The following is a 15,749-nucleotide window of genomic DNA, read 5'->3' on the forward strand; positions in this document are numbered from 1 at the left end:
TGTTGATATTGCATAAAAACACTCATCACGTATGCAACTGAAGAGTAGTGGCTCTGATGTCAAACTTACTAGGAATTATTATCCAGTATTTCAATAAATATGGATTCCAGAAGTTACTGAAAAATTAAGACCTTGCAGTTAAAAAGTTAAATGTATAAGTTTACTTATTCAGTGAAGACTTATGGGGGAAACATCAGAAAGGTGGTTTAGCTTTTGTGCTTTTAACTCTGCGCAATAGGTCTAGAAACTAAAATGTTCGTGGGATTTAAGTGGGAAATTGTGTCCTTTTCTACATCTTCCCCACTATTGATTTGCATCTCAGAGTCACGTCAGGTACAGTCAAGAAGCCTTTGTAATTTGAGCAAATCCAAATTGGTTCCACTTACTTTTTTCTCAGGCCTAGATGGTGTTACTTCTGAAGTTCCTCATAATTTTATGTTTGCTGAAGAGAGGACTCAGTACACTTAATAGCTGGAGATATATAAGCAAGAGCATTTGACATCAAAGACCCAGCACAATAACAAAAATAAAGATACAGTAAACAAAACCTGTAATTTAAATGGACATTACTTTTTCCTGTCATGTGATTTCCTTTTAGTTAGAGGCAAGGCAACCAACTTTCATACTTAGTCAGACTTTATGTAGTCAGCAAGATCTGTATGGTCAGTTCTGTAAACTGATGTTAATCCATTTCTTTTGGAACAGCACGTGAATCTGATCTTTTGTAGAGTCATGTGATGATATTGTGCTGGTTTAAAGGTAAACCAGCAGGGGAAATGAACTCAACTCAAAAGAGAGATTATAAGTCAGAATAACAATTTAATAAAATAATACAGTAAGTATGATTATACAGACAAACAATTGGTTTTAACCCACAAAACTCAAATGTATAACCCAGCACCCTGGGGCACGAACAGAGTGGTGTTCTTTGGGCCCCCTGAGTCCAAAGTAAAAGGAGAGGGGAAAAGCTGTTGCAGTCTGGTTGAAAAGTGGTGGTTGCAGTCCAGTCAAGAGCGGTGGTCTGCAGTTTGGTTGAGAGCGGTGATCTGCAGTCTTCCTCTGGATCCCACGAGTGGTTAAAAATGTCCCAAGACTCCAAGATTAGATATCCTCCAGTTCAGGCAGGAATGCCCAGTACCTCCCTCAGGGCAGGGGGTTCCTTAATGGGTGTGAGGACAAAAGCAACCTCCTGTCTGGCAGGCCTCTTAACACCCAGTTTATAGCCTGAGGAGTCAGGCTCTATGTGCAGATGGTGTATGTAAATGGTTCATTGATACCAGTTTCTGGGAAATGGCATGGAAGGCTATAGAATACACAGTTTTGGGTTGCACCCATCCAGTGATGAACTGGTCCCAGTTGTTCTAACTAGGACAGATATGTACACCATGATAAAACTCTAATTCATGAACATTGGTTTTTAGCTTTCATTGTTTCTTTCTCTCTACAAGAGCATGTGAGTTGCAGTACATGAAATGTAGTGTCGTGATTTTATGGCTATGTTAGATATAACTAGGTACTTTTACAAAGAGCATATACAAGACATCTTGTAAAAACCTGTTGCCTTGTTTTCCTTTCTGATGTCTTTGAAGTTGTGCTGTTTGCTGCTTTGGCAATTGGTGGCTGTACTATCTTTGCTGTAGACAGTTGGTCCACAGGAAATATACTGATGTATACTGATATTGATGAGTATGATGGATAACTTTGATCCCAAAATCTGTTTTCTAGTCCTGTGGTTGAGATTGATACATAATCCCACTGATAAGTTACATAAATATTTATCTAGTGTCAATTAAAAGGGCTTTATATTAGTATGTTGGACAAGACTACATGGTGGTAGTTTTCTTTCTCAAATCTTGCAAACACTGGGCTGACAGTTTTCTGACTGCAGAAAGAAGTAGTTCCTAGTTTTCAGTAGTCTTGCCTTCAGTGATTGATTAGTGTTGCACCCTAATAATGTTTGTGATAATGCCCATAATATTCTCCAATACAGAATAAGTTTAAGCTTCTCAGATTGAATGAACTGTTCTTGATCATGGAGACTGAACAAATACAGATTAGTGTTAAATAGCTGTATCAGATAGTGGAGGCAAGGATTCAGAAATTTGAAAGGACTCCAAGAAGCTCTATGAAAAAGAACCTTGAAGTGTATGGCAGCAAAATAACATCCTAAGAATACCAAAAAACTTCGGAATCTGTTTGTATTTACTACCTACGTGTCTGTACAACCACCTGCCCACTAATCAGTTTAACTATCTCGGGGGCTTTATAGGGGTGGCTGCTGGAAATAAAATGGTCTAAGGTGTAATAGCAAGTCTGTAGCATGAAGGGAACACAAAGCTAGAGGATACCCTTAGGAATGAGATAGTCAGTGCCCAAGCTTGCATGATGTTTTGTCCTATTTTCAGAGACGTGTATAGTAAGTCTGTAAGCTGCTGGCTCTGATTGTGGCTATTCCATTCTTTCAAGGTAACAGTAGTAGTATTATAGCCAAATGGGTTGTCTTAACTCAGAAGAGGCTTTTATGAGTTGTATTTTTAGCAGTTGGGAGTTATAGCCTTGGGTGACACTGCTTAGTATCACAAGTAACATAAATTTCTAGACTTACTGTTTTCCAAATAATTGTCTGACATCCTCTGGCATGAAAATCAAAGCCATTACTGTTTGTAATAAAGTGTTATTAAATTAAAGGTCTGATGAGATAAAGTAAGATAAACAACATCAAGTTTCATTGTCTGAAATAGTGACTATTTTCTAATGTACTGGAGATGGTAGATAATATACTCATGGGTGTTCACCACCCACTGTAGTCGAAGTCTGTGCTGATCGGAGGCAGAGATGTGGGAGGTGCAAACATCAAGCAAAAAGTTGGATGGACCATACGTAGCTTGAGGGTAATGTCTACTAACATATCAGTGGGCCAAGAAACATCTGATACCTATCAAAATTGCTCATCTTATCAGATATTTAAATGTGCTAATAGAATAATTGAACTAAGAATATTTTTTTCAATGTACTGTCTTTAACGTGCATAATTTTTTTTGCAAATCTGTATTCATTTGGATTGGTTCTGTTTCTTTCAATACAAACGCATGTGTGAAATCTGAAGGTTGCACATCTGTTTCAGAGAAGCAATATGGAAATAATAGACACCATCTCAAATTCATAGTACTGAGATCCAATACCGCTTCTAAATGCAATCATATTTAAATGCTCAAATGGTGAAGGTAATTTTAGTCATTTCAGTATGCATTTTAACCTTCTGTGTATGTTTTAAAAAATAATTGCTATACTTTGAAATTGTATATTAGATAAGAAACCTCAGGAAAAAGAGTTTCCCCCTAATTCTGGCAAGTTGTTAGAGAAATTCCACAGGTCTATTGGGTTTTTTATACAGAGCTTAAACCTAGACTTCAAAGTATAGAACAGCTGCTTACATGAAGGAGTGTATAGAGGTAGAAGTGTTTGCCGTCACTGCAAGAGTAATCAACTTTATCAGCATTGCATTGAGTTTGTAAAATGGCAGTGGCTTAAGATGACCATCTGAAGGCTTCAGAGTAAATAGTCCTCTTCTAGTTTGGTAATTAAAAATATTTTTTTTACAGTTCTTTGTGTCCTGTAGGTGGAGCTCGGGCGCTACACATTTCTCGTTACCAACTTTAAAAATTTTCAGTGCTTCTTGTTTGCAAGACATACAGTGTGGAGTGAAGTAGAGTTGACTGTGCAGTATTTCACTGTGAAGTCAACTATTTCAGTTGCATCCTTATAATGGAAGTGTTATTAAATAGCAGTATGGAATAAGTGCATAGAATAGCTAAACTACTGAGGAAGAGAAGCTGTCTTCTTTTTGAGGAGTTAACATCACTTAAATTTAACTCTGTGTTTCCTATTGTATATATTTCTCCTAATAATCCTATAATTTGTGGTTGAACTAAGTAATCGCGTTCCTTTTTAAGGTGCTGTTCCTCAGACTTACTTTTTAGTTAAAAGACAAGGTGAAATAACTTGGACAAATAACTTGCATCCCCACAGTCCTTTTGTCATCTAGGCGCAATAGTAATGCTAGGCAGGAATTCAAGTTCATGCTAAGTCCATTTCAGACCAGGCAGTAAAAATTGCCTGTGGTTAAGTCACTATAACATTTTCTTAGCATCTGAATAAATAGTGATACACTGAACATGCAAGTTTGCTCTCATAGTACTGTGGTGTGGAAAAGCCAAAGGTGATTTTATGTTATCACATGGAAGTCTTATAGAAAAGACCTTTAAATCAAAACTTCTTTTTTCTCTGTATATCTGCAGTTGTTATGAAAAATTACTTGGATGTTTTGTATTCACAACTTGAAAATATTTGTTAGAATATGTTGTTTTAAATGCATTTACTGTGCACCTGTTACCTTGTGCTCATAATGCAGGCATTATAGTGAAAAGTAATAAAAATCATTTTGGAGACTCAGATAATTCTACAGTGGAAGAATTTGTCATTCCTGTCATTGTTGAAAATCTGAAACTTCTTTGTTATTTGTAAGTTGCATTTCTGTGTATCTATGGAATGCATTCAAGAGGGCTGAGGCTGATGTCATACAAATCTGCTGACTATAACCTTTGTTGCAAGGTGGCTGATGTCATTGCAACACTGCTGTATGTGATCTTTCAAACACTGTGGAAATCCTCTGACTGGAGGATGTTGCAGATTTTGCACCCATTTTCACAAAAGGCAGTGACCATAGGGAGGATTCAGTAAGCCTCACTTTGGCCCTAGAGCAAATCACAGGGTAGGTCCTCATGGAAGCTATTTCTGGGCAAGTGAAGGAGAAAATGATTGGCAATAGTCTAATTCTGTGCTACAGATTTAGCAAAGGCAAGATGAGAGGGCAGTGGATATCATCTGGTTTGAGCATGAGGCTACAGTAGATGAGTTTTTGAGGTTCCTTCCAACCTGAATTCTTCATGATTTGTATTTTTTACGTTTTTTTATTTTATTCCCCCCTTAGACTCTGCTGAGGTCTGGAAAAAAGAAGTTCAGCAGCTCTTTAGTCATTTTGTTTTTTCGTAATTAAGTTACATGTATTGTATTTGGGTATTTTATTATGCTTCTACTTATTTAGACTTTATCCAGTATGTCATTTTGTATTCAGGAAGTTTTTGTGAATGTTGGTTGATCGTAAGTATAGCAATGTGATGTCAATACCATGTATTTAGAGCTACTTATGTACTTCAGAATGTGAAGATTTATCTTTTTCTGTATAGAATTATATTATTTCTTCACAATAATTACTATTTCAAATTTATTAACTGTACTTCTAATCCTTCTAGTGTTTTCTTAAACCAACTATAACTTACTGTCCAACAACAGAAATTTTCAGTTTAGCATCAGGAAATATTCATTTTATGTTAATAAGACTATCTTTTGAGTTCCTGAGTAGAAACTCTCTTTACAACTGACTTCAAACTTCACTATACCTATAGAACTGCTGCTGTTTTCATACAGCAAATTCAGGTGATCTGTTAATAGTATTTTAAGCCAAAGGAGACCATTAGATAAACTGTGTATCTCATACCATAATTTACTGCCAGTTACGCCTGCACTGAACTCACTGTTTGGCTACACCTGAACAGGAAAGGCATTCAAACATAATTTGTAGATATCAAGAGAGTGTAGTTTGGTCAGTATTTAGCTAGGAAGTATAGTCTATTCCAGTATTTAGATACATTGCTCCTAACAGTACCTCATCCAGTTTTACATTTTAATTTGTCTGCATTTAGGTTGTAGCATTTAGGTTGTAGCAAATTAATTTTTTTCCTGTGCCTTTTTCTGAAATTCACTGCAGTATGCTGTATTTTTTCTTACTTCAACTACTTAAATTCTAATTGAGTCCTTCTGATAAGCTGCACATGTTGAGTTCTTTCAGTCTTTCACTGCAAGACATTTTTTCCAGTCCTCACATCAGTTTATGGCTTGGGTTTTTTTTCCTTCTTCAATTTTTCAACATTCTTTAAAGCACTTTAATCATTAATTTCTTATTAGCCTTGATAGTGCTGTGTACGGAGAGCAGCAACTCTTTTTTTTCTTACTTCCACCTCCCTGTTCATTCATAGATTGACCATATCAGTCCTTGCTGGTGTTCCACTGATACACTTATGTTGCTAGGTCTTTCCAGATTCTTTTCAGTCATCACTCTCTCAGAACTAGTTTCTCATTTTGTACGTTTATTCTGTTTTTTACTTCCTAGATTGTGGCAATTAGCTGTCTTTGGCTTTTGTTTTGTTTGGCAAGCCTAGATTGCCCAGTAGTTCTGATATGAGAATTTGCTACTCTGACAATTTGTGTAATTTGCTACTAATGAATTTAGTACTGAGTTCCCTGGAGTCAATAGATATATTTCTAGTCAGTGGTTAATGTGTCATTGACAACTGTTTTAAGCAGTAACTTTGTAACCCAATTCTTGAAGATGGTCTTTCCGCATGCTTTTTTTTAGGGACTTCCTTACCTGTAAGTACTAGGATGCATATTTTCTTGTTTCACATAGTAAGAGGGTTTATTTAGGCTGACTCTCAAATTAGCCAAGTTAGTTACCAGTCAAGAACTCATCCTGAATTCTACTAAGAAACTCCCCAATGTTACAATCAATACTCTGAAGCCTTTTGGGTTTTGACTAGTGATTTTTCTGTGGAGGTTTTATTGAATATTATATTCTAACTTGCTTCAAGATGTACTTTTTTGTGTGTAGGTAATACAGTACAAGATTTTTTTAGAAAAGGTAAATTTCATAAAATTTAATAAAATGGATGTAAAATTCATTTAACTGTTTAGATGAGCACATGTAAACTGATTAGTTTTCATTTTTGAATGTGTAATGAAACTCATAACTTTAGCTGCAGTTCATTATAATACAGACAAACCTATTACCCTTTTATCACGACCCTTTAAGTTGAGATTCAAAAGTCTTTGCTGAAGTCCATAAAGTGACCACTTTTAGAATAATGAAAAATATCTGTTAGATGCTAAAATGATAGAAGAAAAAAAAATCTGTCAAGTTTATATCACTAGATATACTGTACTGCTGTAAAAGATTATTGCATGAGATTGTCTTGACAGTTGCAATTTCTCCTGCTCTTGTATTTTTTAATTTTTTTCGTATGTTACTGTGCTGCCTACAGTTTGAATTTAATTTTCCTAGAAATTTTGGATTCTTACATGTGAGTGGTGCAGCTGGAGGGAGGGGGTGCCATACAGTGGGACCTTGACAGGTTTAAGAGGTGGACCTGTGTGAACCTCATAGAGTGTTATGGGTTGGCAGGGACCTTAAAGATCATCTAGTCCCTGACCCCCGTGCCATGAGCAAGGATACCTCCCACTAGACCAACCTGCTCAAGGCCTTGAATGCTGCCAGGGTTGGGGCATCCACAACCTCCTTGGGCAGCCTGTTCCAGTATCTCAGCCCCAGTAAAGACGTAGAGTTTGGATTATTATATGTGACAAAGTAGTGAAATTATCCAATTATTTATGAATTGACTTTGCAGCACAGAATATAGAAAGCTGCTGTCTACTTGTGAAGATCAACACATTCTCCAGGATCAACACATTCTCTGTAGTTTTAAGTGCTTCTGTATACAGTCCTTGCCACACATATGCCAAACTCAGCTTGAACTCAAGAGTTCAAGGGACATGCTTGAAGTGGTGGGCTACCTTTGAAGAATTTTGGAGATTATGTCAGAAATTAAGTAGACAAAATAATGGTCTGAGAATTACTATCATATAGCACAATACCTAGTTGTCATTGAAAGTGCATTGTAATGGTTCTGATTTACGCATACCTCCAGTGGTTTGCAGGTAAAACTCTCCTGAATTCTAAATACGTTTAAAACTGTGTTATCCAAGAGAACGTGTCTTGTATTTTATTGCCACAGCTATGATATGCAGAAGTGTGTGAGCTAGAGCTACCTGAAAATTTTTTATTTTTTTTTGCCTGTGGTGTTGATAAGAAACATAGACACAAATTGGTGGGAATTCATTGTCTAGGTGGGAATGAAAGTAATCTGAAAAAGGAACTTATTGTGATGTATTCTTTTAAATTTAAAATAATTAATTCTTTTAAAACACAGCTTGATTGATTGTATGTCTAATAATTCTAGTAGCTCTTCTAAGTTTCTACCTCAAAACTATAAACGTTTAACTTCCATATACTTGTAATTTATAAACTGAAGGTTTTGTTTGTTTTTGTTTGGAAGTTTTTGAGGTTCTGTGAATGTGTCTTTATACACTAGATCCTCAGAACAAGAATGTTAGATATTTTTAAGGTGCCTTGCTGGATCTGGACCATGGGTGATGTTAAACTAGAAAATCTCACACACATAAATGCACTATAGAAGTAAGAGGAGAAATGAAGAGAATTAGTGCTATATATTTCAAGAGTGTCTGCAAGAAGGGAGATGGTTTCAGAGTATTTTGGTTGGTATTGGTATCCTAATTTTATAATTCTGTCATACACAGAGTCACCCACAGGCCATATATTGTCTTATAGTCATACCTACCTACACGTCCGATGTTTATTTTGGTAGGCTTCCACATTAATTTATGTGTATTTTGTATGCTTTGAGTGACTCCTCTTAGCATACAAATTAAATAAGGACTTGAAACCAAATTGCTGATTTATAAATTGCCGTTTGTCCACCGTCATGTGGAAATTGCTCACTCCTCCAAATGTTCACATGACTCAATGATTCCAGTAAAATTCACATATAAGCCTGAGAACCAATGAAGTTCCTTTGGAATTTTACAATCATTGTATGGCATGAAGGATAAAGGGAAGGAAGGAATATTTTGGCTAAAAAGACAGAAAAAGACCTTACCCTTGGGATTGAGTAACTTTTTTTTTCTGTAAGGCTGTCTCAAGAGATTGCCATCTTGTGTTCCTGTCCACTTGGCCCCCTTTTCTAGCCAATTTTTGCTCAACTAGAGTGTTACAGTTGTGGAGTTCCTCGTAAAATAGATTGCTTATACAGTAAATTACATTAAAAAAAAAAGCTACCAAATCTGAGCCAGAAGTAAACTGTCATAGACAAGAGACTTTTAAGCAAGTTTTAGTGCTGCAGAAAGTGTGTGTGACCTTCTGTTCACAGTACTCTATAAAAGATATCAGTCTTACAGTGCAATGGGAACGGCCTCTTGATGGGACTAGAACGTTGAATTATACTTTTGTTTTAATCCTTTTATGTTTTATCAAGTCATTAGGTTATTAGTTTTTTTCTCATCTTCTCCACTTACAGCACTAATGCTTTGAAAGTACACTTAATTGATATTTTCTTACATACTTCTTTTACTCAATGCATGAGGGATCGCTCACTTCATCCTGACTATTTTTCTTGAAAGATAGGAATAATATTTGATTTAGCTAGCTGTAATGTTTTATATTTTATCCATTTTTCTTTAATACTATTTATAAGTTACTTTTTCACTGATGAGGTTCTCTGTTTAATTATCTCAGAAAATGAGAATAATTGTCTACTTTTCCTTTGGTAAAAATAAATTCTTGACTTATCTGTTTAAGAAGCTAGTGTAATTCTTTTTGCTTTTTTTTTATTTTGTTCAAGGAATTCAGTATTGCAGACGTATTACATATAGAAAAGAAAAATTACTTCAGAATTGTTTTTAGAAATACTTTAATTTTCTGAATAAGACTAGTAGTGTTATCCTTAGTGCTAAGGATTGCATGATTCTATTATTCTTTTCAAAATAATGTAGATTTTTCTGCCTTCTTTGCCTTAATAACATTCATTCTAAAGAAAAAAATAATCCCAGACTTACTCTTTGTAGAGTTAATGATTGGCAGTAACTTAAAAGCAGACTATACTATGTTAAACACAAACCCAGATTGTTTGGGCACAAAACTCAGAATCCCAGCGCTAAGATTTTTCTTGGCTGAGCATCAAAGCATGTTAATAGGTATAGTGTTAGCCTAGGACAAAGACAGAATTGTTACTGTGGTATATTTCATCCTGCTGCTACTTGGCAAGACTGTATTTTTAGGTGAAGTCTGTGTGTGCGTTTGTCTAGTCACCTGGAAAAAAAGGATGCGTAGATGACCCGTAAAAATGCAGTTAGCATGATGGAAGGTGAGAATGTATAATCCTTATTATACAGTGAATTGTTAGCACTATATTGTGAGTAAGATACCATTTCAAAGAACTATTGAGTGTTCTCAGTTGTTTAGCTGCATATGTGATTTATTTTTTTTCTGGTAATGTAACGAGACGGATTTAGCAGTGGTATAGCCATGTATTTTTTAATTGCGAAATGTTCATGCTCCGTTTGCTTTCTTTGTTTCAATAGAGTTCAGTAGCATGGGAAGAGACATTTTGAGGTTTTTCTTTCTATTATAGAATACATTTTTTGTAAATACAAGTGGTACATTTTAAAGCAGTACTGCAGTGAAGGATGACTGTACTATCTTCAAATATTTTCTTTAAATATCACATCTGCTGTTTGACTCTAGATAGTCAATCTGTATTATAATTCAATATTTAGTTATTTTTGCATACCTTACTATACAGCAAAATATGTAATAACTATTTTTAATATAGTGTAGGACAAATTATATTTTTTATCAGACTCTGGTTGTGGAATCTGGTTGTGAAATTCGATTATTGCCTAAAAAGTTGGTGTGTTATATTTTTGGTAGTTATTGGTTAATAGTAGCAGTTGATAGATAGGTAGTAATGAAACCAAATAAATTCCCAACTTTGTGAGCTGAATCACAGAATGGGTAAGGTTGGAGGAGAGAACAGTGAGTCACCTGGTCCAATTAAGCAGGGTCATCCTAGAGCACTTCCATCAAATGTCTCCTCACTACAGTTTTCTAATAATTGTAAGCGTGAAAAGCAATTTATTAGATGTTTTAACAGAAATGTGTTACCTGAATATTATCACCACAAGCAATTGTATTGATTATTTCTGCAAAAGTTCTAAGATTAATCAAGATTATGAATAGAATTTGTGTCAGCAGAAATAAAGAAAACCCAACTGGAATCCTTATAAGGGTATGTCTGCTTTTAATGAGAAGAAGCTGTTTATCTAATGAAAATGGAAAACATCCAAAAAGCCTGGACTTTGAGAGGATAAGGCAAAAAAGGCTTCTAGAATCATTTAATCCATTGTTTTACCTAATAGAGCACACAAGATTCTCTTAAATTCTTTTATCTCACTCATCTTTTGGTGGAAAAGAAATCCCATTTTAATGTAGAGATTTTTGCTGAAATACACCCTACTAAAATTTCTTTGGTAAGTCCCTTTCTTCTTAAATAAATAAAAACACTGCTCCTTTCCAGTCTTCCTTTTGACTCCTCTTAGAGCCATTAGACCCTTTTTCACTCATCTGCTAGCCTTTTTTTAGCATGTCTTCATTTGGGAATTGTACCAAATCTCTCTTGGACTTTGATGCATCAAGCAGATTGAGCATTAATCTTCTTTTGTGGCAGTTTACTGGTTTCCCTAGTCTTTGTTGTGTATACTTGGTCAGAAATTATGCTATGTTCTCTTCCTTCATGTGGGAGGCAGTTGAGCTGTGGACAGCTTGGGCCCTGAATTTGAGTGGTTGCAGCTGTGAAGTTGTGAAGGTATGTAAACAATGAAGATGAGAAGGTGGACAGGGAGGACGGAGCTGCAGGGCAGCTGTGATAGCCAGAGAGCCTGGACTGTTTGCTGAGTCACCCTGAGTTGCAGAAGCTATAGAGCAACCAATCTTAAGATGTGTATGTAGTAAGGACAGCAATGGTGGTGAAACACGCTACCTAGGGGAGGCTATAAATTGGCCTTGTTTGTATGAAATAAAGGCTTTCACTGCGTGAAATCCCAGTGTGGTCCCAACAGCAACACCTTCACACAAGATAGTTTGATGTCTCTATGTTCATAAGTTGTAGAAATAATTTTTTCATAGTCCTAAATTACTGGCTTTGTTGTATTTGCTCAAGAACACTTTATCAGTGTCAGGCGTATAATTATCTGATATGTATTTTCTCATTATAAATAATGATATAACGCTAGTTTCCCCTTCTTTCATCCCCTGCACCTCTAGATTTTTTCCTCCCGTTTTATTCAAAACCAGTGTTTGCCATTGTTCAAAATTCTCTTTAAATATGTTTTAAGAAACACTTGAAAGCAAATTGCCCTGTTACTTTTTTTCTTTCTGCTGCTTATTTTTAGTGGATTTTCTTTCTGGTTTGGGATAACTCAGGAAGATAGAAAAATGTCGTCTTCAGATGTCATATCTGGCTTTCTCAGAGGATAGAAAGAGCTATTGAATTTTTTTTTCCCCCTCTACATTTTAGGTACTTTTCCTTTTTTTATGTTAGGGATTAAAGCCTAAAAAAAGATTTAGAATTGTAAGGGGGTTTCTGTATATGCTCAAAGATGAATGTCTGTATAACTTTACCTGTGTTTGTTGTCATAAATAAATGGACAATGGTTATTTAACAATTAGTTTTCTGTGTAAAAATACTTTTACCTCAGTGAAATAATATCTGAGGCCAAGTTAAGATTTTTTTTTTCTTGTTTTGTACCATCTTTTAATTCAGGCCTTTGGCAGCAAATTACAAATAACCAGCTTCACCCTTTATTCTGTACAGCTGTTTACTCTTTGTATTTTCCTGAAGCTTGAATATAAAATTAAAACTACTGGTAAAATCAAAGTATCAAAGCCAACTATCCTATGTTTAAGGCATCTTTTTAAATAAAATTTTTATTAGAAAGTAGTGTGAGGGGTTTTTTGTATTCTAGTATGTTAAAAGTTGAAAATAGGCCTGTCTATGAATGAGCACCTGACAGAAAACTGATTTGGTGAATTCATGTAGTTTCTTCTTCTGGAGAATGCCATGATAAAATGGTCTTTGTTCCAAGCTACCTTTACTAATAGCTAGACCAGGTATTGCCATTTTCTGTACAGCATGGCATTTTGTAGAGACTGCCTTTGTTACCGAGGAGGTGTAAAAGGTTTGGACTGATGCTATAGGATGGCTATCCAGTCAGCTTGTTACTCTCAGGAATGTTAGCATATTAAAGCACCTGACATGAGGGAAGAACTCCAATAAAACAGGTAGTAGTATTAACAGCAGTGGGACCAGCAGTTCAAAATACACAATTTCGTGGAGTTGGGCTCTAGCATATGAATTTTCGTTTTACAATTTGCTGCTTTCCCTGTGGAGAGGGAAAGTTTTCCTCATCCCAGAGCTCAGACAATTAGTGGCACTGCCTTTTCACTCTCCAATAAATTAAGGGGATTCCTTTGAGGCATCAAAGAGAGAGGGGTCATAAAACTGAGCAGAAGAGAATTATGTAGAATGCTGCCATGCTGCATTATTCTTGTCTGCCCATTTCTAGCTAAGGGACGTTACAAAAGAAAGACTTACCGCTGCAAGAGTGGATGAGAAGCCAGTCTGACTTCTAGTGGATTTTGTGCCCTTGATACAGAAATGTGGCTTATCTATCTGCAAAGAGAACTCAATTTTCAAAGCTGTATAAACCGTGTTACTGCAATGTAGAATGAAAACTTTAAAATCCTGCCCAGCCTATCAGCTCACACATGGAGACAGCTTGTGTGTTCTTGCACATGTTCTTAGAGAGTTTGAGTTGACCATTTTGGACCACATGGTGGTGTGTGGAGTCAGCATGGCTTACTGAGTCTTCTGCAAAATCTAGTCTGCACCCAGCTATTTCTCCATAGTGCTTGGAACCCTCCAGAATATGGAAGCTTTACTGGAACACACTGAGACAAAATGGGATTTATATACTTACCTGAGGGAAGGAGGGTGGAGAGGCAATCAACAAAACCAACCAAACAAACAAAAAATTAATTCCTTATTAGAAAAAGAAAAGAAAAACACAATAAACATAACAATGCAATTCTTATCACCATTTTCACTTGTTCTTATTTTGTCTCATTGTGTACTTGAAAATCTGTGATCCTCTCAATAAAAGGGTTAATGCACATTGTTTGACAACTTCCCAAGTTGGAGAACAGCAAAGCATACCGTAGTCACAGTTGGATAATTTCACGGTAAAATAACTGTTTAATGAGAAGTATATCAGCAGTACAGACCTTTTGAAGTTCTTATTAAGTCTGGCCATACTGAGCTCATTGATAGAAGAGCATTATTTGCTGAACAAGCTTTATGCTTAAGACTGGAAGTCACTGTTACGTCATTTCTTGGTTAATTGGCTGCACCTGTCACTTGTTAACAGCTCTAATCCAGTGGTCTCTGAACCACGTGTGGAAAGGTCAGCAGGAGCAGGAGCGAATCTGGTGCACTGCAAAACATTGTTAGAGGTAATGGTAGTTTGGCAACTTGTAGTGCTTGTTAAATTCAAATTGTCACTTTTCAGCTCATGACATGAGCTTCTCAGAATGAGAATGTTGCAGATAACTAGAAGATAAAGTCCATGGTTCTTTTTCTTCAAGGCAATGCTTAGTTAAGAACACAGGGGGCTTTTTAAGAATGTATTAGTTTGTGGGTTTCTCTTTTGTAATGAAAAATTCTTTACAACTTTGTTCTTAAAGTTGGAATTTCTTGTGGGTTTTAAAATATGAGTATAAAATTAATATGAAGCCAGTAAAAATATATCCAGATATCTATATGTATACATGCACACAAATGCATTCGTTGGTATTTAGGTGCCCTTTCCATATCATAGAGTTTGGGCCCTCAGCAGTCTCAGATGCTTGTCATTGTCATGAACTCATATCTGGGGAGATTGAATTTTCAGTATAGTTATTATATATGAGTAATTATGTTGGTGCTATTTATATACATAAGCCATGTTTATCTCTGTGTGTTTTTTCAGCTAGTTAAATAGTTTGAGTTCTGCAATACATCTGGAAAATTCTCACTTTCAACATATGTTGATATTGTACCTGAATTTTGAAAGTATATCTGAGTATCTTGGGCAGTAGAAATTGAGATAACTTGTACTTTGCTTTTGGGTTTTTTATTGGAATAGACTTTTAAAGGCTGTCTAGTCTAACACCCCTGCAATGGATAGGGATATCTTCCACTAGATCATTTGCTCAGAGCCCTGACTAAGTTGACCTTCAACTGGGGAATGGGACATCCTCCACTTTTTCTGGGCAACCTGTTTCAGTGTTTCACAGCCCCCATTGTAAAAAATATCTTCCTTACACCTGGTCTGAATCTACTTTTAGTTTAAAACCATTACCTCTATCACAACAGGTCCTGCTAAAAAGACTGTCCCCGTCTTTTTTATAGGCCCCCATTTAGTATTGAAAGGTGGCAGTAAGGTCACCCCAGAGCCTTCTCTTTTCTAGGCTGAACAACACTAACTCTCTCAGCCTTTTCTTATTGGAGAGGTGTTTCAATCCTCTTACCATCTTTATGAGTCTCTTCTGGACCCATTCCAACAGGTCCATGTGTTTCCTGTGCTGAGGACTCCGGAGCTGGATGCAGCATTCCACGTGGGGTGTCACCAGAGCAGAGGAGCAGAATCCCATCACTCGACCTCCTGGCCACACTGCTTTTGGTGCAGCCCAGGATACAACTGGCCTTCTGGGCTGCCAGTGTACATTGCTAGGTCGCATCCAGCTTTTCATACACCAGAACCCCAAGTCCTTCTTGGCAGGGCTGTTCTCAATCCCTTCATTCCCTGCCTATATTGATACTGGGGGTTGCCCTGACCCAGGTGCAGGAGATGGACCCACTTCTCGAGCTTGTCCAGATCCATCTGGATGGCATCCTTTTTCCCTC

General features: G+C 36.4%; 1 protein-coding gene across 2 annotated transcripts in view; it reads left to right on the forward strand.

Annotated features, from left to right (window-relative positions):
* CWC27 (CWC27 spliceosome associated cyclophilin) overlaps positions 1–15,749 on the forward strand; it is a 102,122-nt gene that overhangs the window by 16,943 nt on the left and 69,430 nt on the right. The gene's annotated exons all lie outside the window — the stretch shown is intronic.

Source organism: Pipra filicauda, unplaced genomic scaffold (assembly GCF_003945595.2).
Source record: "Pipra filicauda isolate LSUMZ 115617 unplaced genomic scaffold, ASM394559v2 scaffold34_size3990699_pilon, whole genome shotgun sequence".
Lineage (NCBI taxonomy): Eukaryota > Metazoa > Chordata > Aves > Passeriformes > Pipridae > Pipra > Pipra filicauda.